Here is a 23,468-nt window from a genome sequence, read left to right on the forward strand (position 1 = left end):
TGATACCTAAAAGCTTCAACTTTAGTAGTTCCATTTGGAAGTTAGCAATACTGAGTTGTAAGTGTGTAACTCCATACTAACCAATGGGGCTACAAGTCTTAATACAGTGAAAACGACAATGCAGGGTTTTTGCTGTCAGGACATGTAAACCATAATCAATATCTTTCTCTTTAATATAATCCAACCTGCCTTTGAGGCTCGTTAGACCTACCTTAGGTGTGAATTACAAATGTTTGGGCTTTGCCACAGGTTGAAATGGCAGTCGAGTTAGCAGTTTTAAAACTGCTCTGCAGGCCTGCATTGGCATGTGTGAGAGAGATGTTAAACTTGGTCACACTTGTGGTTGCACAATAAGTGTTGCAGTACATGAGGAACACTTAACTTATGGACCCCGGTACATCGGGTGTCATACATTAGGGACCGATGTATTAGTAAACTTATACCAATTGGAGATAATCCAATTAAACATATACTTTTAAGGGTCAGAGTACATGCACAGAGGCCTGGAATGCAGGTTCCACAGGCACTACAGAGTCATTACACAGCACTAACTCCAGCAACATTAGGGCAAAAAGTATATGGAGAGCCTACAAAAAGACTCTCTCGCACACTTAACTACATAATTCAGCATTGCTTTTGTTCTTTCACTACAAATAACCGAACAGTATAGCATTTCATCTACTCATGAAATAAAAATAAATCTTTAAAAAAATAAAAATGATAATAAACAGCATATTGCATGTACAGATCTTCTAACATGGATTTTTGTTACAGTAAGAAATGTTTGAATCTGGCTTTGTTGTTGCAAATAACGTGTTATTGCACATTTATTTTCACAGTTGTGTGTCTACATGTGTGCATATAAATTCATGATACAAGTAGTATTTTAAAAAAAGGACAAACAGTTGTCATGGCGAGGGAATATTAAAAAAGGGAGTGAATGGGGTAAAATGAACTTAAAGAAAGCTCTTGATCTGACACCATGGCAAAGATGATCTTTACCTTTATACTTTCGACAATTATGCATACAAATTATATTTACCAGTCACATACCCATGTGCAGAGCAAGCCTACAATGTTTATAAGATGAAGAAATTGTCAAAAAATAAAATACGTAAGGTGAAAGAGAGGATTCTTATTGTATTTTGAATTTGTCTTCTGGATTCGCTTTTGTATCCATTCCATCTCCCAAATGCTGATATATTTCAAGTCCCCTTGCTTCACTGGTATTCCACATTCTAGGCTATGAGTTTTCTACAATGAACGGATTCTCTGATTATTTTACAAAATCTGCATTCTTGTGAAGCAAGGAAAAGGTTTCTCATCAGTATGGGTTCCCTGACAGTGATTTCTTATCAGTAAATCGTTGCCCACATTCTGTGCATGGATATGGTTTCTCACCAGTGTTGTTTATTTGATGTCTTAAGACAGCTTGCTTCTTAGTGAAGCCTCTCCCACATTCAATACACCAATGCAGTTTCTCGCCAGTATGGATTCACTGATGCTTCGACAGAGTAGCCTTCTCAGTAAAGCTTTTCACACATTCTGTAAACTTATAGGGTTTCTCACCAATGTGGATTCTCTGATGTATTAACAAATTGCTATTCAGAGTAAAGCTTTTCCCGCATTCTGTGCAGTGATAGGGTTTCTCACCAGTATTGATTCTAAGATGTTTCAACAGTGTACTCGTTTAACTAAAGCTTTTCCCGCTTTCTGTACACTGATAGGGTTTCTCACCAGTATGGATTCTCGGATGGTTCAACAGCTTACTTTTGTCACTAATCTTTTCCCATATTCTGTACCCTGATAGGGTTTCTCCCCATGGTGGATTCTCTGATGCCTAAATAAATAGCTTTTCACAGTAAAGCTTTTCCAGCATTCTCACCAATATGGATTCTCTGATGTATTAACAAATTGCTTTTCAGAGTAAAACTTTCCCCACATTCTGTGCATGGATACGGTTTTTCACCAGTGTAGGTTATTTAATGTCTTAAGACCGCTTTCTTCTTAGTGAAGCCTCTCCCACATTCAGAACACCAATGTGGTTTCTCACCAGTATGGATTCCCTGATGCTTCGACAGCGTAGCCTTCTTAGTAAAAAATTTACCGCAATCTGTACAGTGATAGGGTTTTTCAGCAGTGTGGATTCTCTCATGATTCAAGAAATTGCTTTTCACAATAAAGCTTTTCCGGAATTCTGTACACTGATAGGGTTTCTCACCAGTATTGTATTGTAATTGCATTTATATAGCGATTACTACCCCTGATGAGGCTTCAAAGGGCCTTTTCGGCAAGTAGCACGCTACTCCGGGACCCATAGATGATTAGTGTTGAATTAGTATAGTGAAACATGCACGTACATTTTAAGTGGTGGATAGGTTAGTCAGTTATTTGGATTTGGAATGATAGCAGAAGGATAGCGCAGGAAAAAGGTTTGTATTTATATAGCGCTTGTTACCCCTGATGGGGTGTTGACGCATGCTTTTCAGGAAGCCCTTAAAGCCGTGGTTCCCAAACTGTGCGCCGCGGCGCCCCGTGCGCTGCTATGAGGTGCCAGGTGTGCCGAGCTCACGAGTTGGGAAAGTGCACTTTTGTTTCAGCTTTACATACCCCCTGCATAATCTGTGGACATGGTTTGGCCCGAGAGAACTGTTGCGAAACGTGCGTACGTATACGCATCAGACGTACGTGCTTCCACAGGCATAGCAGTCATAGTCTCCATTTTATATGCAGCTCTGACCGTTTCAGGTGCGTTGTTGCTGTCCGTCGTGCCTCGTGGGAGACTCTCCTTCACATTTAAGGTTAGTAGTAAATTAATGACTAGTGATACACGTGGAATTAAAACCAAGTTCATGTGCTTAAACCAGCGGAATACCTTCAGGGGTTCAATAAAATTTAATGGTATCCCATTGGAACAGGTTGAAGCTTTCACATACCTGGGAATAAACCTCCAATGTAACCTGAGCTGGAAAAAACATATTGATATGGCCGTGTTAAAGTTTCATCAACTGGCAGGAGTAGTGGCTCACAAACATAACATTTCATTGACCAAGCCCATTACCCCCGCCCTAGAAATTTACAACATGAATGTAATCAGTGCCTCCCTATACGGTTCGGAACTTTGGGGTTTCTCCAATCTGAAACAGCTAACATTGGCGGAAAATCGTTTTTTCCGCCGTTTGATTGGGGTCCCCCAAAGCACCCCCACTGTAGCACTGGCCTATGATCTGGGTAAGAAAAATATCAAGGACTTGGCACGGTTACGTCCGCTACTATACTGGAGACGCCTTATGACCACCCCTGAACTTGTGCACTTTGCAAATGCCCTAAAGGACATCATAAGGGCAGACCGCTTCCATACGATCTTATGGTTAAATGAAATTAGAGCTTTGCTTAACAAGCTGGAATTAGACCATCTGTGGAATTCTCCCAATGTTGAAAGTTTCCCACCAAAGGCTACATTAAAAAACATGTATTGGGAAATGGTATGGTCGTCTACCCAATGTACAGGCTCTAATACAAACCTAACAGGACGCTACTTGAACATTAAATCTGTACCATCATGCGAGCCTTACTGGGACATTATCAAAAGGCCACTTGACAGAAAACTATACTTTCAGTTTAGAATTGGGACGCTTCCTACAAAGGCGTTTACTCGTAAATGGTCGACTATCCAGGACGATAAATGTCCCCATTGTAAAGATCTGACAGAGAATACGGCCCACATACTGTTTGTCTGCCCCTTATATGTTAATCCACGACGCAAATGGATAAAACCAGTGTGCCTAAATCTAGGAATACGAAGGTGCACAGAGGCGCTAAGAATATTGGAATCAGACTGTACACCTCATTTAGCGATTGCTGTCACAAAATTCCTAGGTTGGTCATGGATTATACGCACCCGCACTTTACAACAGCTAGACACCGTTTAAAGATATCTTCGATATGGTTGTTTGTCATGATTTTATGTAGCTAATCTCGTAAAAGACAGCATTATGTTTAATAAGTTTCTTAAAAGTTGTTGATCTTAACTTTGTTGTAGTATTTATTGTGTATGTAAGAATGCAAACTGCTTTTATGACTGCTGTCGAACAAAGCTTTGAAATTTGATTTGGAATTAAGGTGCAATCGGACTTCAATTTTAATTTTGAGTCCTGTTGAAAGCCCACAGTTGTGTTAGGGCGGGCGCCATCGGGACGTTTTGCGAACAGCCAAGGACCGCGCTCTAGCAAACAGGAACGTCTGAAACAGGGCCAAGACAAGTATGGGCACCGAAGGGCCATGTACGAAGTCACCAGATTTGCTAATCTGAAAATCGGGGACACCATGATGCTGCAAATAAGCGGTTGCCCTTTTGTTTCGCCCCGCATCTCGGCATTTCAACACACCCTTGCACAGTGTCCTCTGCGGTTGCATTTAAAGCAAATCTGGGTTAAAGCAGAACATGTTTTTGCAGAAAGTAAGTGAATCTTCTGCAGCTTCTGAAACATGCAGAATTCTCAATGTCTTTCTTTATTTTAGGTTGACATTCTAATTTGCTTGGTTGCCTTTTTTATGTCGTGTTGATCTTCCTTGCAGTCCTCTTTCTCTCAATCCTCTTTCCCTCGATGAACATTTACTTCCTTGGCAGGTAAAATACCAATTGGAGTGCATAATATCTTTAAAAAAGCTTCTGAACTCCCTTTGGCCCTGGCAATAGTTACTGCAAATCTGAAAATCGGGGACACCATCATGCCGCAAATAAGCGTTTGCCAGTTTGTTTCGCCCCGCGCCTCGGCATTCAAAGTGACGACACCAAGAGAATGGAATACCTCTTAATTTGTAAAATATGTGATGCTGGGGCCCATTGGCTTAGAAGTCCACAGAAAACTCCCGGTGCTCTAAATTAGGTGCCAGGCGGGTTCAAAAGTTGTGCTGTATCTCTGCCCACACTGCACTCACACAGAGATCAGTATACCTGCAAACCGAGCCACAAAAGTTAGCAGTACTACTAGGGCAGTTGGTGTGGGAATTGCCATGGGAGGGATTCCTGTGTAGTCCATTTTGTTTTTAACTTCTTTACTCAGTGGAGCCCGCCTTTTTACTGTAAAATTATTAATCAAACGCCATGCCGATCTTTGGCCTAACCTCGGTTTTACACTCGTATCACCAGCATTATTTTTACTGTAAATTGTGCAGGAAAAATAATACTGGTGATACGGGTGTAAAACGGAGGTTGGGCTGAAGATCAGCATGGTGCTTGATTAAGAATTGTACTGTGAAAAGGCTGTGAAAAGGCGGGTGCCACGGAGAGAGTAAAAGTTTAAAAGCACAAATCGAACTTTTGCAGAAGAGGGACAATTAGTAAGTAATAAACACTTTCCGTAAATGCCAGCATAGATTTATCAAACCTGGTTACTTTCCCAGCAACTTGTGGGTGTGCACTCCAAATAATCGTGGGTTAAGCATCTGTGTTTCTCAACTGGGGAGAGGATGTGGCCTCAGACACAGCTAGAGCGGTCGACCTCGAGCATTCCAGCTGAGACTCAAACCTGGTTCGACATCCTGTGATTGTAATCTAGGGTCAAATCGATATCTCCCCAGTGCTGAACAAAAATGAATGTGTCCATCGCAACAAGTGCTAATCAATGTAAAGCGCTCTGATACCTTCTGGCCCAGTTCGCGCTGAATAAAACTCTGGGGGAAAAATGCCAAATGCAGGGCTTTAAGTCAGTTTAAGTGGGTCGTGTCCTGCCAGTGCACACTGGCAGTTCAGTCTCAGCACCTGCTTTTCAGGTGTCTTTCGGGCTCTCCATTTTTGCCCTCACCATCAGGGTGAAAAAGAATCTTAATTCTGCAGCAGTACCACCCATCCTTGAAATTGATGTAAAATCAAAAATACTTGTTATGTTTGTTTGACAGTCTCATCATGTCACAACTGAAGCATTTTCAATATTATAACAACAAAGCCATAGTTGTGGATTATTTATTTTATCTTATGCAACTAACAAGCATTGATAAAGTAAAGCCAATAGTTCTGGCTTGTTGTAGGTGTGATGTTACTTGTTGTATGATATATCTGGATGTAATGACAGAAGCAGCAAAATACCATCCGGGCTGCACACAGCTAAGCACAGATTTTTAGCTTGTGTTTTTAAGCCAGAATCGAGACATTGATATCACAACTGATAATGGTAATTTTAGTCCATAAAAAAGTAAACTTTAGTGTAGCTTTGTAATAAATTATATACACAGGACAGCACGTTATTTAAAGCAAACATAAATTGTAAAAATGTGAAACAAAGCACTACATTCAAAACAAAAGATGAACCACCTTCAAATCTGCAATTTTGCACAATTTAGGCCATGTCTTCAATGATTTATTAATTTCTTACAATTTCTGGTGCGTTATTTCATTTTCATGTTGCACCACGTTCTCCAGGTCCCAACTCCGGTAATGTGGTAAAAAAACAAAATGGGTAGTTAGTGGTTAGTGATTGTCAGTGGATGAGATTAATTCAAGCATTCCAATCATCACGTTGTTCTTTGTACTGCACTTTAGGAACAGATAATTATTGAGGCTCTCAATAAATGTCAAAGTAATTTTTTGTAACATTTGCCATTTGAAGCATGAACAGATCAGTATTTATTTAGATGGCATGCTGCATTAACAAAATTGATTGCTTTGGTTGGTGAAAGAAAACTAGAGTAATAATGCTAACTGTCTCATTGCTTTAATCCTGGTTGTAGGGAAGAAGCACGCTGTGGAGGAAAAGCCGATCTCACCAGCTGAACCCACTGAACCATTTCCTCCAGGCAGAACATCCATTGTTGAAGTACGAGCAGGTACGTGAAGTGGTTTCTACCCAGCTTATACGAACTAAGTCAGAGTTACTCATATTTCCTATTGTTCATTGCAACCGCTGCACTCAATTGCAGCAAACTTTCCATTTGCCATTTTATTGTTCTGTATGTATTTTTATCCTTACTCTTGTGGGCCTGGGACTTGTAAAACTGCCATGACTGCCAAGCGCCTTGAGACCCTCCGGGTGAGTAGCGCGCTATACAGATTTCCTGATTGATTGATTGATTGATGATTTTGATGAAAAACCATATGTCCGTGCTGTAGCATACTGATACTCTGTACTACTGTGATATGTCCTTGGATGGACCCAGTAATTGTTGAAGTGTGCTATTTGCTGTTACAAATCACAGCCTGATGTACACACAGCTGCAATTTGGCTGTTTTCATTGTTTGCAAAAATGTGCGCCCTTAGATTTAATTAAAGAACGGAATGCTCTTTCTGTCTGTGCGGGGTACCATTAAGAATAATATGTCCAATTGGTCACCATCATCATGGGCTACTATCGGGAAATAACAGAAACAATAGATCCATCATTAGAAAGAGAATAACTTTGGTTCTTCTTATATGTGTCTTACCTGGATGTTTTGTATTTCAGGCTTATTATTCCATGGAGACTGTGGATGAGGCTCGGAAGAAACCTGGACATACTTCAACAAAGGAAAAGAAAAGAAGACCAGGACCTACAGATAGAAAGACCTTTCTTAGATATTTTTGTTAATTCTTCTCTTCTCCATCTGGTTCAGATGAGTGGAACTTTTCCGATTGACAATAAAGAGATTTCTAATGCCAAGTTCAAGTTCGTCTGCGCAAAGTGAAGTTGCGGGTCCTTGTGACAAAAAAGAGGACGGGAAACGAAAAGCCAAGTACAGAAAGTATGATGACAGGTATCTGGATTATGGTTTCACTTGTGTCCAGATTAATAATGAGGAGCGTCCTAAATGTGCAATCTGTTTAAAGGTTTTGGCTGTGGAATCCATGTTTCCAAGTAAACTTACAAAAAACACAGTTGATGGACAGAATGTAGAACAATGTCATACATTCACCCCAGTACAAGGATCTGGGCTTAAATCCATCGTTTTTTTGCACTCCACACCACCCTGGGTTAGACACTGGCTATATGCAAATCAGCTCTGACCCTGTGCCTCATGGGAACAGTCCAGTCCAAACTACCCAGCCATGTCTTTCCCAGACCGGAATCAAGCATCCAAGGACCGGTTTCTGGCTATCAGCCTTCATCAGCCTGGAAAGCTTGACTCCAGTGGTGTGGAGAGCCTGGGACTCACGTCTGAGCATACCCAGCCCACTCGGGGTGAAAATTGCAAAAAACACAGTTGATGGACAGAATGTAGAACAATGTCATACATTCACCCCAGTACAAGGATCTGTGCCTAAATCCATCGTTTTTTTTGCACTCCACACCACCCTGGGTTAGACACTGGCTATATGCAAATCAGCTCTGACCCTGTGCCTCATGGGAACAGTCCAGTCCGAACTACCAAGCCATGTCTTTCTCAGACCGGAATCAAGCATCCAAGGACCGGTTTCTGGCTATCAGCCTTCATCAGCCTGGATAGCTTGACTCCAGTGGTGTGGAGAGCCTGGGATTCACGTCTGAGCATATCAAGCCCAATCGGGGTGAAAATTGCAAAAAACACAGTTGATGGACAGAATGTAGAACAATGTCATACATTCACCCCAGTACAAAGATCTGTGCCTAAATCCATCTTTTTTTGCACTCCACACCACCCTGGGTTAGACACTGGCTATATGCAAATCAGCTCTGACCCTGTGCCTCATGGGAACAGTCCACTCCGAACTACCAAGCCATGTCTTTCCCAGACCGGAATCAAGCATCCAAGGACCGGTTTCTGGCTATCAGCCTTCATCAGCCTGGATAACTTGACTCCAGTTGTGTGGAGAGCCTGGGACTCACGTCTGAGCATACCCAGGCCACTCGGGGTGAAAATTGCAAAAAACACAGTTGATGGACAGAATGTAGAACAATGTCATACATTCACCCCAGTACAAGGATCTGGGCTTAAATCCATCGTTTTTTTGCACTCCACACCACCCTGGGTTAGACACTGGCTATATGCAAATCAGCTCTGACCCTGTGCCTCATGGGAACAGTCCAGTCCAAACTACCCAGCCATGTCTTTCCCAGACCGGAATCAAGCATCCAAGGACCGGTTTCTGGCTATCAGCCTTCATCAGCCTGGATAGCTTGACTCCAGTGGTGTGGAGAGCCTGGGACTCACGTCTGAGCATACCCAGCCCACTCGGGGTGAAAATTGCAAAAAACACAGTTGATGGATGGAATGTAGAACAATGTCATACATTCACCCCAGTACAAGGATCTGGGCCTAAATCCATTGTTTTTTTGCACTCCACACCACCCTGGGTTAGACACTGGCTATATGCAAATCAGCTCTGACCCTGTGCCTTATGAGAACAGTCCAGTCCGAACTACCAAGCCATGTCTTTCCCTGACCGGAATCAAGCATCCAAGGACCGGTTTCTGGCTATCAGCCTTCATCAGCCTGGATAGCTTGACTCCAGTGGTGTGGAGAGCCTGGGACTCACGTCTGAGCATACCCAGCCCACTCGGGGTGAAAATTGCAAAAAACACAGTTGATGGACAGAATGTAGAACAATGTCATACATTCACCCCAGTACAAGGATCTGGGCCTAAATCCATCGATTTTTTGCACTCCACACCACCCTGGGTTAGACACTGGCTATATGCAAATCAGCTCTGACCCTGTGCCTCATGGGAACAGTCCAGTCCGAACTACCAAGCCATGTCTTTCCCAGACTGGAATCAAGCATCCAAGGACCGGTTTCTGGCTATCAGCCTTCATCAGCCTGGATAGCTTGACTCCAGTGGTTTGGAGAGCCTGGGACTCACGTCTGAGCATACCCAGCCCACTCGGGGTGAAAATTGCAAAAAACACAGTTGATGGACAGAATGTAGAACAATGTCATACATTCACCCCAGTACAAGGATCTGGGCCTAAATCCATCGTTTTTTTGCACTCCACACCACCCTGGGTTAGACACTGGCTATATGCAAATCAGCTCTGACCCTGTGCCTCATGGGAACAGTCCAGTCCGAACTACCAAGCCATGTCTTTCCCAGACCGGAATCAAGCATCCAAGGACCGGTTTCTGGCTATCAGCCTTCATCAGCCTGGATAGCTTGACTCCAGTGGTGTGGAGAGCCTGGGACTCACGTCTGAGCATACCCAGCCCACTCGGGGTGAAAATTGCAAAAAACACAGTTGATGGTCCATCACCACGTTTGTTTTTTCTTTGTTCGCCCTAAGTTGGCAGGGTATGCTCAGACGTGAGTCCCTTGCTCACTTTGCCACTGGAGTCAAGCAAGCCCGGCTGAAGACGGCTGTAATGCCAGAAACCAGTCCTGGGAAGCTTGATTCCGGTCCAGGGAAGACATGGCTTGGCAGTTCGGGCTGGACTGTTCCCATGAGGCACAGGGTCAGACTGATTTACATATGGCCATGTCTGAACTGGGGTGGCGGAGTGAGCTAAAGAACGGTGATGGATTAAACCCAGATCAGTTGACTGGGGGTGAGTGTTTGTATTGTCAACGCTCCATCCATCACCACCTTTGGTTTTTCCAAGTAAACTTAAGCGGCGTCTTGAAAGTCTTCACCCAAATTTGGTCGGAAAGCCAAGGGAATTTTTTGTAAGAAAAGTTGCAGAAGCCAAGCTACAAAAGTCCACTTCCTCAAAACAAACCAAAATTAATAGTAACGCCCTCCTGTCTTCATATAAAGTGGCCCATCTAGTTGCACAGAGAAAAAAAACAACACAATTGCAGAAGTGCTGATTTTGCCTGCTGTTGTTGAAATGGTAACAATCATGCTTGGCGAAGATGTGGGTAAACAGCTTCTGAAAGTGCCTCTTTCTAATAATACTATAAGCTGGAGGATAAATGATATGGCTGAATATATTAATGATCAGCTCATCTGCAATCCAAGAGGCAAAGACTTTGCACTTCAGTTGGATGAGGCAACAGACAACCACAAAGACACCCATCTTATTTGCTATGTCAGGTTTCTATGCGAAAAACAGATTGTTGAGGATTTGTTGTTCTGAAAAGAAATCAAAGGTGATACTACAGGTCAAGACTTGTATGCAGTTGTGGATGATTTTATGCAACAGAATCAAATTGACTGGGAGAGATGTATTGGAGTTTGTACAGATGGGGGTCGTTCAATGTCAGGATGCTACCAAGGACTTCAAGCTTGCATACGATCTAAAGCGCCTAATGCTGTTTGGACACACTGCATAATTCATAGAGAAGCACTGGCAGCAGGAAATCTCAGTGAAGAACTGCATGGTATTCTGAAAGTAGTCATCAAAGAAAATATTTGTTACCTTGACAAATATTTTCCAGAGGATGAAGTGGAGCCAATAAAATGGGTGAGAGACCCATTCAATGCTGAGATACCTCAGCATTTCAACAATGAGGAAGCAGAACCGCTTATTGTTGTTTCAAGTGACTCAGCATTAAAAGTAAGGTTTCAGTCTCAGTGACTGCTTGAGTTCTGGTGCCAAACTGGAGATGAATATCCAATGATAAGCAAGAGAGCCCTGCAAGTGTTGATCCCGTTTGCTACTTTTTACCTTTGTGAAGCTGGTTTCTCAGCAGTTGCAGTGATCAAATCAAAATATAGGGCAAAAATTAACCTTGAAAAAGAAATGCATGTTGCGATCTCAAAAATAATTCCAAGATTTCAGGAGCTATGTAGGGAAAAAAAAGCACATTCATCTCACTAGGATTTTAAGGTACATTTGTACTTTGTTGTTTTTCCTGTTCATTGAAAGAGATATTTTATTAAACTGAAGTTTAATTTAACAATCGTTGTGTGGTTAAAAAAAGGTGCATGCAAACATATGGCTATTAATCTGTAGTATCGTTTCTCACTTAACGAGTTCTTATTAAATAACAGTTATCTTTTTATTTTGTTACAAATATGATTATAATACCTTCATTATTGCATCCCAATTACTTTAGGAAGCCGACAGTAAGTACTCCCGAGGTCGTGCTTACACCCCCCCCTCACCCACCGGTAAAGAAAACGGTGAAGAGCCACGGCCAACTGCTAATTAGGTCAAGGGAGCCACTGGTCAAAAAAGTTTGGGAACCACTGCCTTAAAGGATTAGTTGTGAATCCATATCGTGAAATATGAAGTCATTTCCGTGGTGATTATTAGTCAATAATTTGGAGTGAGAAGGATAGCGGAGGGATACAAGGGAAAGTAAGGTTTGCATTCATATAGCACTTGTTACCCCTGATGGGTGTTGAAGTGTGTAGTAATCCACACAGGAAACTTCTTATAAATTCTTGAAGTATCTTTAATGGAGTATAAGTTTAATGCAGCAACCTTCAGCAAACCCATCAAGTATTGGTTTACATTAGAACATTCAGCGTGATGCAATTCCACTGCATCATGACTGCATCATATAATTCGAAACATTACCACATATCTTCCCCCCCTATGGAATCTAAAAGGAAAAAATAAGAAAACATTAGGAAATATACAATCTATATACATAAAATAAATAACATAAAACAAGAAAAAAAATCTCATAAATTGCAATGCATATAAAACATATCATTACAGATGAGATACTTTACACAAACTACCAAAACTCCATTTCCTGCCATCGTCTAGTTCAGCCACAGAACCCTTAACAGAAACAATCTTATGCGGTTGAGAAAACGTACTTTCTCCCTTCCTTATAAAACCAAATTTTCTTACAACAACCCAATCACCTTCCACAAATCCTAAATCCTTAACACACCTCCTACTATCAAAATCCATCTTATTGCGCCACTGACAATTAACAACTCTTGACCTCATCCTTTCCCTATCAACCCAAACCTGATTTTTTTTCCTTCAACCACATCGGAGACTCCTTCGTACCCGGTTCTCTTCCCTTCAGGGCCACAAAAAGAGAAACTCCAGTTATCGAATGAGGCGTTATCCTATGACCCCACATCATTCTATCTCACTTCATCTTTCCATGATAAGCCATTAGCCAAAGAAAGCTGAATACAATCCATTACCATTCTGTTTACCCTTTCTACAAGTCCATTGGCTTGCGGACAGAACAAGGCCACTCTCTCATGACTAATCCCAAGACTAACTAGGAAATTAGACATATCTGAAGCAACTAACTGAACGGCACCCCTTCTTCCACGAAAACTTCCTTTAAAAACGTTATCACATTCGCAGTGCAGACTTTCCCCATTGATTTGCAAGTAAACCATTTGCTATGGTAATACACCAACACAAGTAAAAACAGATTATTGCTTCCTAACTTGTCAATCGGACCCAAAACATCCAAACCTAGTCTCTCCCAGGGTTTCATAGGTAGATCCACACAGCTCAATGGGGGTTCTCTTGTAACCTTTACCTTATCACTATTTCTGCAAGCATGACAATCTCGCACTAGATCTTCCACATTGTTGTCCATCTCTGGCCACCAATAAGATTCTCTTAGTCTACGCTTTGTCAAACTCCTACCCAAGTGTCCTTCATGTACAATTCTCAACAACTTTGATCTCAACGAAACCGGTGGAACTATCCTATTTCTTCTGAAAATTTTGTCAACTTGCAAGCTAAGTTCATCTTTAACTGAACCGTATTGTCTATGTACTGTTCCTTCACTGGATTCATCCCAAGAACCCTTAATTAATTATTTCACCTTCTTGTATTCCTCATCTTTCTCTATAGCCTCTCTCCAGTCTTCCTGACTAACAGCAAATTCACAATCTACACTAACAACAAAATCTTCCGGAAAGACAATCGGCAATAACATTTCTATTGCCTGGCACATACTCAACTACAAAATTATATTCCAAAACAGATAGCAACCACCTTTATATACGAGGAGTTACACTTCCATCTAAACCCCGTCCTCCTTTAAAAACATGAACTAAGGGCTTATGATCCGTTTTCACAACAAAAGGCAACCCCCACAGATAGTATTTAAAATGTGTTATTCCCCAACAGCACACCAATGCTTCCTTTTCTATAGTAGAATATGATTTTTCTGCTCCCTGTAACCTGCGTGAAGCAAACCCAATGATAGTCTCAATACCACCTGATACTTGTATCAACACTGCCCCATAACCAACATTACTCGCATCCGTGACCAAAATAGACTTCTTCTTAAAGTCAAAATGTCCTAATGACGGGGCATTGGAAAGACTATCTTTCAATTTAACAAACGCATCCTCACATTCAACATTCCATTAAAATATTACTCCCTTTTTTAAAAGAAGCCTCATAGGTTCAACTAAATCAGCGAATTTAGGTACAAACTTAGAACAATATTCAACAAGACCTAAAAATGACTTCAATTGTTCCTTATTAATGGAAGATGGAGCATCCCTTACAGCTTTCACAATACTACTTTTTGGTCTTATTCCATCTGCTGATATCTGATGACCCAAATAGTTGACCTGATTCAATCTTATTTGACATTTCTCTTTTTTTATTCTCAAACCATACTCTGACATTCTACGCAACACTTCATCCATCAGCTGATCATGTTCCTCAAATGAACTTCCCACAATCATAAGGTCGTCTTGAAAACACAACACTCTGTCCAAACCTTTAAAAATATTCTGCATAATACGTTGGAACACAGCAGATGCTGATGCCAACCCAAACGGCATTCTACAATACCGAAATGAACCCAAAGGTGTCACAAATGATGTTAATGGATGTGAATTGGGATGTAAGTTCACCTGATGGTAAGCTGAGGACATGTCAAGGACACTGAAAACGCAACCCCCACCCATCCTACCTAGCATTTCTCCAATATTGGGTAAAGGTTGTCTATCCACCCAGATGTTTTGATTTAAATATCTTAAATCAATACATAAACAAATTTTGTTTCCTTCCTTGGGTGCAACGACAATCAGAGATAACCATTCCGATGATTCAATTTGTTCTATCACTTTAGCCTCCAACAATTTATCTAATTCCTTGCTAAGTGGCTCTCTCATCATATGTGGTATTGTCCTAACCTTATGTACAATTGGTTTAGCATTGTTTTTCAAAATAATACGATGTGAAAATCCTTTCAACATACCCAACTTGTCTGAAAAACATCGGAATGCTTTTCCATTAACATTTTCCCCCATTCATTGTTCATCTCCCCTCCAGAAGACACATTTTCCACGTTTTGTTCAATAACCATTACAGGTTCAACAGCATTCGGATTGAGTACAATGTTCAAATCCTTCTGATGACGCCATCCAAGTAAATTAGATCCTTCCTGGGTAATATATACTCTTCCATAGACCCCATTATTTTTAAAAACGATATTCATCCATTGCATTCCAATAATATTAATTCTTGATCCACCATATCCTACAGCTCTCACATCACATCACTCTCCACACAATTTTTCTTGGAAAGTCTCTTTTGAAACCAAGGTAAAAAGGCTACCGGAATCAGCCAAAAGACTTACAGTTCCTTTTCCTAGATTGATTTCACAATGAGGTTTCTTCAACTTTTCTGTACTTTCTCTCTTTAGATTTGTGCAACCATTAGAAGAATCATACTGTTCCACCGACTCTACAATTTGTAAAGTATTTTCCACCATTTCAATAGATAAAAATAATCCTTCATTTTGCTCTTCCACATTCTCTATTTCTTTAATACTAGCATTTCTAGTGTATCCCTTCGCCCTACATGCCTTTGCCAGATGACCTCTTTTACCACATATTCTGCATGTTGCATTCCTTGCACCACATGCAAAACTTGAACTTACATGTCCTGGACATCCACATCTATAACAAATTATGGGTCTCATCATTTCTTTTGGACGATACATTTTCATTACTTTTATTTAGAGGTTTATTAAACACTTCTTTGACTTCCACAGCAGTCTCTTTAGTCAATACTACCATTGAATTTCCAGAAACTCCTTTACTCTTATCGATTTCTTTGACCCACATATCAGTATTTTCCATGCTTCTAGCAATTTGAATGGCTTGTTCCAAAGTAGGATCTTTTGATAATAATTTCTCTCTTATCCGTTTGGTATTTGTGCATCTCACAATTTGATCCCTTATCAAGGAATCACACAAACCTTGAAATTCGCATGTAACAGCAAGACCACGTAAAGCGGCAACATACGATATGATGCTTTCATCAAACTTCTGTGCTCTGCAAAAAAATGTATGTCTTTCAAAAACAACATTTACCTTTGGAGCAAAATGATTTTCCAACATTTGTAAGGACATCTCATAAATATTCACTGGTTGACCATCTCCCGCACCCAAAGATATTTCAGGTAAATCATCATATATCCTTCTACCTTCTACTCCAAGGTGATGCAAAAGTATGGCTTGTCTTCTCACAGGACCATAGTTATCCCCTCCAATAGCCAATAAAATGTTAAAAATATAGTTTTCCAACGTTTCCAAGGAATAGAGGGCTCTCCAGGGATTGGTAACATTATTGGAGGTGCAGACATAGATTCATCAATCATACCTGCAATTTAAATTTAAAATAACAAACCAAAATAATAATTTTACACAATAGATTAAAATAACAATCTAAAATAATTACCCAAAATAATTAATTAATATAATAGACTGAATTAATAATCTAAAATAATTAAATCAAGTAATTGTTATGGTCAATGACTTGAGTCTGTTGTTTATTTCAATGAGGAGGAAGATTGGTGAAGTCCTTTTTTAGTTTTAAGCAATCTTGGTACAGGAAGTTGTATCAGACTAGGTTGTAGTACCAGAAGAAATACATAGAGCAGCAGGTAAGAACTCCTTAAATATATTCTAGTTGCAATTATCTCTTCAAAACTGTGCGTCAGGTTTAATTTGCTTTCAATGTTGGCTCAGCTGCCTCAAATGTTGGTTAAATGCGTGAAATTGCGCACGGAGCTCGATCCTTGTTTACTTTCAAATACTATCTCCCTGCCTTCACACTCGAGCACACACAAGGAATACAATTCCGGGCCTCGAGCTTCCTCCAATGTTTATTTTTAAATTAGTGCTTACAAACTGCAGATTACACGTGTAGCAAGCCTCGAGCTCCAGACGATGTTTCCATTCAAATAATTAGCTTAGTTTCCATCACGCTCGAGCGCATTCATTCCTAAAAGGTTTTGAAGACTTAATAATCTCAAGATTAATGGGCACAAAACTCCTTAAAACAGCACAATCCTTTCAGCAAACAGTTCACTTGCACAAGCTTTTTTGAAATGAACAGCTGAACTTTCTTTCTCTGCCTTGCTGTTCAGAAGTGGAATATACACAGCACAGAAGGATGTTAAATTATTTTTTCCTCTCCCCCTTCAATTGCAGTTGTGTTTATCTCTTTCTTCAAAATACAGATGCTCCAATGTAAATAAATCACTCGCACTAACTTTCAGAAGTCTATATATTTACTTCAACAACAATCACTGCTCTTGTGTTCCACAATTATCCAAAAGGAATTAAAAGGGAATTCTTTTTTTTAGCAGTTGTGCTTTCTACTGCAGGCATAAATCAGTCCAAAAGTTTGTAAATTTTCACAGACTTGTAGATTAAATTGTTCATTTAAAGCCCACGTAGGTTCAGAAAAATTAATAATTAATTGAATAGAGTTGGTAATCTGTTGGTTTTGAATTTCAAACTTGTAAAGTAAGATAACAGAGTTACAGTTGGTGGAGCTTTTCGTCTTCAATAGCGCTAAATTAGTTTAGCGGCGTTCCAGAGGTGAAGATTGCACCACACCTGTCCTCTGCCCATCCTCGTCGCCAAAATATGTAGTAATCTACACAGGAAACTTCCTATAAATTCTTGAAGTATCTTTAATGGAGTATAAGTTTAATGCAGCAACCTTCAGCAAACTCAACAAGTATTGGTTTACATTAGAACATTCAGCGTAAAGCAATTCCACTGCTTCATGACTGCATCATATAATTCTAAACATTACCACAAAGTGCTTTTCTGGTGAGTAGCACGCCACTCCGGAACCCATAAAGGATCAGTGTTGAAAATTAGTATGGTAAAATTTGAAGTAATTTGAATAGTTGCTATATTATTCAGTTATTTGGGTAGAGAAGGGTAGGTGGCGGGATAGAAGAGGGAAAGAGGTTTGTATTTAAATATAGCACTTGCTATCCTTGATGGTGTTTTGAAGGGCAAGTAGCACGCTACTCTGGAGCCCATCAGGATTAGTATTGAATTAGTATGGTGAAACATTAAAGTAATTTTAGTGGTGGATATGTTGGTCAGTTATTTGGATTGAGAAGGGTTGGGGAGGGGTAGAAAAGAGGGAAGAGTTTAGAAAGGTTTGTTTTAGGGGATCGGTAAAGTAAAAGAGGTGTCAGATGACGCAAGGAGGGGTAGAGTAGGAGAGAGTCTAGAAAGGGTTATTTTGGGGATCATAGTAGTGGTATGGGGTTTGAGATAAATGAGAGAGTGGATGTAGAGGATATATTGATAGATGTGTAGGATGAGAGATAGGGTAGTGCATTGGAAAGAGTAGTAGAAAGAAGTTTGAGATGAGTCAGAAGGTTGGGCTAGAAGATATATTGAATGAAGTCTAGGCTGAGAAATAGGGTAGTGCATTGGAAATGCTAAATTTGAAAAAAGTGATAAATATATAGATTCATAAGTACATTGAAAGTATATAGATACATAAAGGAGGTAAGTATATGTAGATTTAAGATATTGATAGAAGCACAGAATGAGAAATAGGGTTGTGCATTGGATATGCTTTTTCAGGAAAAAAGTAAGACACATAGATCAAGTACATGGAAGGTACATAGATGCACACTGGAAGTATGTACATGTAGACCAAAGATGATTTTTTTTTTCTCTCAACATAATTATTTTACATGTTTATACAAAGTAATACACAAAGATAGGTACATATCTATAGTGAAAACAAATGCTTATATACAGAGGGATATGCTGTAAATGTCTGTTTCATGTATGGTGCTTATGTGGGGAAGAGCCAATTCTTGAGTCGTTTTCTGAAGAAAGGTGGTTGTCGGTGGACCTTATGTTGGGGGGTAAAGAGTTCCATAGTTTGGCTGCTTGAACAGAGAAGGATGTGCCACCCATGGTTTTTTTCTTGTATGGTGGGATTTTGAGGCGAGATGCTCCTTTAGAGGTGAGGTTCCTTTGTTGAACGTGTTTGGTGATTTTATTCCGGATGAAGAGCTGTCCCATTCCATGTATTGCTTTGTGGGTGATACAAAGCAGCTTGAACGTGGATCTTCTGGTAACCGATAACCAATGCAGGGCTTTCAAGGCAGGGGAGATGTGGTCTCGCGGTTTGATGTGCAAGAGTAGTCTGGCAGTCGAGTTCTGAATCTGTTGCAGTCTTTTCATGGTCGACAAAGGTGATCCATTGTAGAGGCTATTGGCGTAATCGAGTTTGGACAGAATAAGGGAGATGGTAGCTTGGACCTTGTGTGGAAATCCCAAATGAGGGAAAATTAGTCGCAGTGATTTTATAGTGACAAAGCTTGATCTTGCTAGTTTGTCCACTTGTTCATTCATTGACAGCTTGGAGTCCATGGTCATTCCGAGGTTTCTTACTTCCTTCGATACTTTAGGCGGTGATCCCAGTTCATTAGGCCATGCGGCAAGTGGGTTGTAATGTTTCCAATCGCCACACATGAGTGTTTCAGTTTTTGAAGCATTCAATTTGACATTGCTCAAAGTCATCCACTGCTCCACGGCTCTGAGACAGCTGAAAATTGGTGATTTTCCAATGTCTTTGGGGCATTCCAGTTGAAGGAGTATTTGCGTGTCATCTGCATAGTTATACCACGTTAGGTGAAATTTATTGATCAGTACTGGTAATGACTTCATGTAGATGTTGAAAAGCATGGGCGAGATGATAGAACCTTGAGGGAGCCCGGCTTTTGTGGCGTACGGTTTGGACGAGAAAGGTGGGGGATGGATGACATTAGTTCTGTTTCAAAGGTAGGACGCAATCCAGTCTAGTGCAGTTCCCTCTATGCCAGCTGCCTAGAGTCTTTGCTTCAGAGTGTCATGGTCAACTGTGTCAAAGGCAGCTGAGAGGTCCATGAGGAGTAGCACAGCAACCCCGTTGCGGTCAACTGTATTCTTCAGGTCATCCCAGATGGCAAGGAGGGCAGATTCAGTGCCTCTTCCAGGACAGAATTCTGTTTGGAAGTCTGAAAGTATGTCATTCTCTTCAATTAATTGTGACATCTGGGTGAACGCTGCTCTTTCTATCAGTCTGCCCAGGAAAGTTCCATTTGTAATGGGTGTGTAGTTGGCATGGTTCAGCGGGTCCAAGTTTGTTTTTTTCAGTAAAGGGTATATGTGTGATTTTTTTAGTTGTTCTGGAAATATTCCGGTAGTTAAGGAATCGTTGATGATTCTTCTTACTGGAGTGGCAGCAGAGGTTGTTAAAAGAATTGTTTTGAAAGTTTGTGGTGGACAGAGGTCAGAAGGGCTGCCGGCCGGCCTGCTTGCTTTGACCAGGTCCATAAATTCATTGTGTGAGATGTGTTGGAAGGATTGGAGAGGCTTGGTTAGAGTATTCTTGGATTGTTGTTTTGTACAGAGGTTAGTGCTGGTGCTTTGTTTCTGTTTTAAGTACGAGTCCAACGTGTCTGCTTTGTCCATGTAATGATTTGCCAGTTTGTCTGTAAAGTCTTGAGTAACAGGATGAGTTCCTTCTAGGCAATTTGGTTTGCGAAATTCATTGGTTTAATTGGATTCTCGGATGGTTCAACAGCGTACCTGTGTCACTAAGGCTTTTCCCACATTTTGTACCCTGATAAGGTTTCTCACCGTGGTGGATTCTCTGATGCCTCAATAAATAGCTTTTCACAGTAAAGCTTTTCCAGCATTCTGTGCAATGATAGGGTTTCTCACCAATATGGATTATCTGATGTATTAACAAATTGCTTTTAAGAGTAAAGTTTTTCCCGCACTCTGTGCAATGATAGGGTTTCTCACCAGTGTGGATTCTCTGATGTATTAACAAACTGCTTTTCTGAGTAAAGTTTTTCCTGCATTCTGTGCAATGATAGGGTTTCTCACCAGTGTGGATTCTCTGATGCCACAACAGCGCACCTTTCCGAGTAAAGCTTTTCCTGCATTCTGTGCAATGATGGGGTTTCTCACCAGTATGGATTCTCTGATGGGTCAACAGAGTCCCCTTCTCAGTAAAGCTTTTCCCACACTCTGTACACTCATAGGGTTTCTCACCAGTATGTATTCTCTGATGATTCAACAGCGTACCCTTCAAAGTAAAGCTTTTCCTGCATTCTGTACACTGATAGGGTTTCTCACCAGTGTGGATTCTCTGATGTATTAACAAACTTCTTTTCAGTGGAAAGTTTTTCCTGCATTCTGTGCAATGATAGGGTTTCTCACCAGTATGGATTCTCTGATGGGTCAACAGAGTCCCCTTCTCAGTAAAGCTTTTCCCGCATTCTGTACACTGATAGGGTTTCTCACCAGTATGGATTCTCTGATGGTTCAACAGCGCAGTCGTGTCACTAAAGCTTTTCCCACATTCTGTACACTGATAGAGTTTCTCACCAGTGTGGATTCTTTGATGATTCAACAAATGGCTTTTTGTAGTAAAGCTTTTCCAGCATTCTATACACCGATAGGGTTTTTCACCAGTGTGGATTCTTTGATGATTCAACAAATTGCTTTTCTGAGTAAAGCTTTTCAAGCATTCTGTACACTGATAGGGTTTCTCACCAGTGTGGGTTCTATGATGGTTCAACAAAGTACTCATGTCACTAAAGCCTTTACCGCATTCTGTACACGGATAGGGTTTCTCACCAGTGTGGATTCTCTGATGATTCAACAAATTGCTTTTCGCAGTAAAGCTTTTCCCGCATTCTGTACACTGATAGGGTTTCTCACCAGTGTGGATTCTCTGATGATTCAACAAATTGCTTTTCACAGTAAAGCTTTTCTCGCACTCTGTACACTTATAGGGTTTCTCACCAGTGTGGATTTGCTGATGTATTAACAATTTGCTTTTCTCAGTAAAGCTTTTTGCGCATTCTGTACACTGATAGGGTTTCTCACCAGTGTGGATTCTCTGATGATTCAACAAATTGCTTTTTGTAGTAAAGCTTTTCTCGCATTCTGTACACTGATATGGTTTTTCACCAGTGTGGATTCTCTGATGATTCAACAAATTGCTTTTCTGAGTAAAGCTTTTCCCGCACTCTGTACACTCATAGGGTTTCTCACCAGTGTGGATTTGCTGATGTATTAACAATTTGCTTTTCATAGTAAAGCTTTTCTCGCATCTGTGCTATGATTGGGTTTCTCACCAGTATGGATTCTCTGATGATCAAACAGCGTGATCTTCCAAGTGAATATATTTTCACTTTCTGTGCAGTGGAAGGGTTTCTCTCCAGTATGGACTCTCCTGTGTTTCAACACACTGTATGTCTTAATGAAGCTTTTCCCACATTCTGTACACTGATATGGTTTATTGACGGAATGGCTTGTCTGATGCATCATCAGTGTGCCGTCCTCACTGAAGCATTTCCTACATTCTGTACAGTGATAGGGCTTCTTATCAGTATGGGTACTCTGATGGATGTACTGTATGCTATTCCAAGTGAAGATTTTTTCACGTTCAGTAGACTGATATGGTTCCTCACCAGTTTACGTTATCTTATGCTTCACCAGTGTGCCCTTTTCAATGAATCTTTTTGCACTTTCTGTACAGTTGCATGGTTTCTAACCAGTATGGAGTATATGGCAAAAGTGATTTCTTCTCAGTGAAGTGTTTGTTACATTAATTACCGTTATAGGGTTTCTCACCAACATGGAGTATCTATTGCTTCACCAGTGTGCCTTTCTCGGTGAAGCTTTCCCCACATTCGCTACAATTATAGCGCTCATCACCTGTATAGACTCTGGCCTTTCAACAGCTTCTTTGTTTCAATGGAGCTTTTTCCACATTTTGTACACTAGTTTGACCTATCCTCAGAATGAACTATTTGATGCCTGTGAGGCAAAGTGTCCTCAGTGCAGGTTTATCCATATTCCATATACAGCTAGATTTTCTCCCCTGTAAGCATGCTCTGATATTTCAACAGAAATGTTCTGGGGGTCACACTTTTTTCACACTCCTTACACTGGTATGACCCATCCTCAGGATATTCAGATTAACTGCTCTAATTTCACATTAGAATTACAATTGTGGGAGTCCTGAGTGAACCAAAGGTTTTCATGCTCGGTATACTCTAAGAGATGATCTCTGGTGTGCATCCTTTAAAACTGTCCTTAAAGATGAGCTCTGTGTGAGATTTTTCCACACACTAGGTCTGTGTTTCTCCCCTGAACGTATATTGTAGGGTGTGTATCCAGGCCCAACCTCCAGCTGAGTGTTTTCTCAGACTCTACACACTGATACGGTTGATCATCTGGTGATGCTGTCAAGGGATTCTCTGATGGTTGGGTTGCTGCAGGTCTATTCATCAGGTTCTTTGATTCTGTGAAAGAGAAACAAATCTCCGTGAGGGTGGGAAGGAAATCAGGTATCTGCTTTATCAAAGGGACCATAAAAGACAGAGAAACTGGATGAGGAAGGAGGTAT

The 23,468-nt window shown here is 40.7% G+C and overlaps 2 pseudogenes across 1 annotated transcript; both read right to left on the reverse strand.

Moving 5' to 3' along the window:
* Positions 1 to 1,324: 1,324 nt before the first annotated feature.
* Positions 1,325 to 2,277, reverse strand: LOC144827884 (uncharacterized; annotated as a pseudogene).
* Positions 2,278 to 17,691: 15,414 nt separating this feature from the next.
* Positions 17,692 to 22,395, reverse strand: LOC144828368 (uncharacterized; annotated as a pseudogene). The gene has a single exon (XR_013610436.1). The product of XR_013610436.1 is annotated as an uncharacterized LOC144828368 (transcript).
* Positions 22,396 to 23,468: the final 1,073 nt, after the last annotated feature.

Source organism: Lissotriton helveticus, chromosome 4_1 (assembly GCF_964261635.1).
Source record: "Lissotriton helveticus chromosome 4_1, aLisHel1.1, whole genome shotgun sequence".
Taxonomy (NCBI): domain Eukaryota; kingdom Metazoa; phylum Chordata; class Amphibia; order Caudata; family Salamandridae; genus Lissotriton; species Lissotriton helveticus.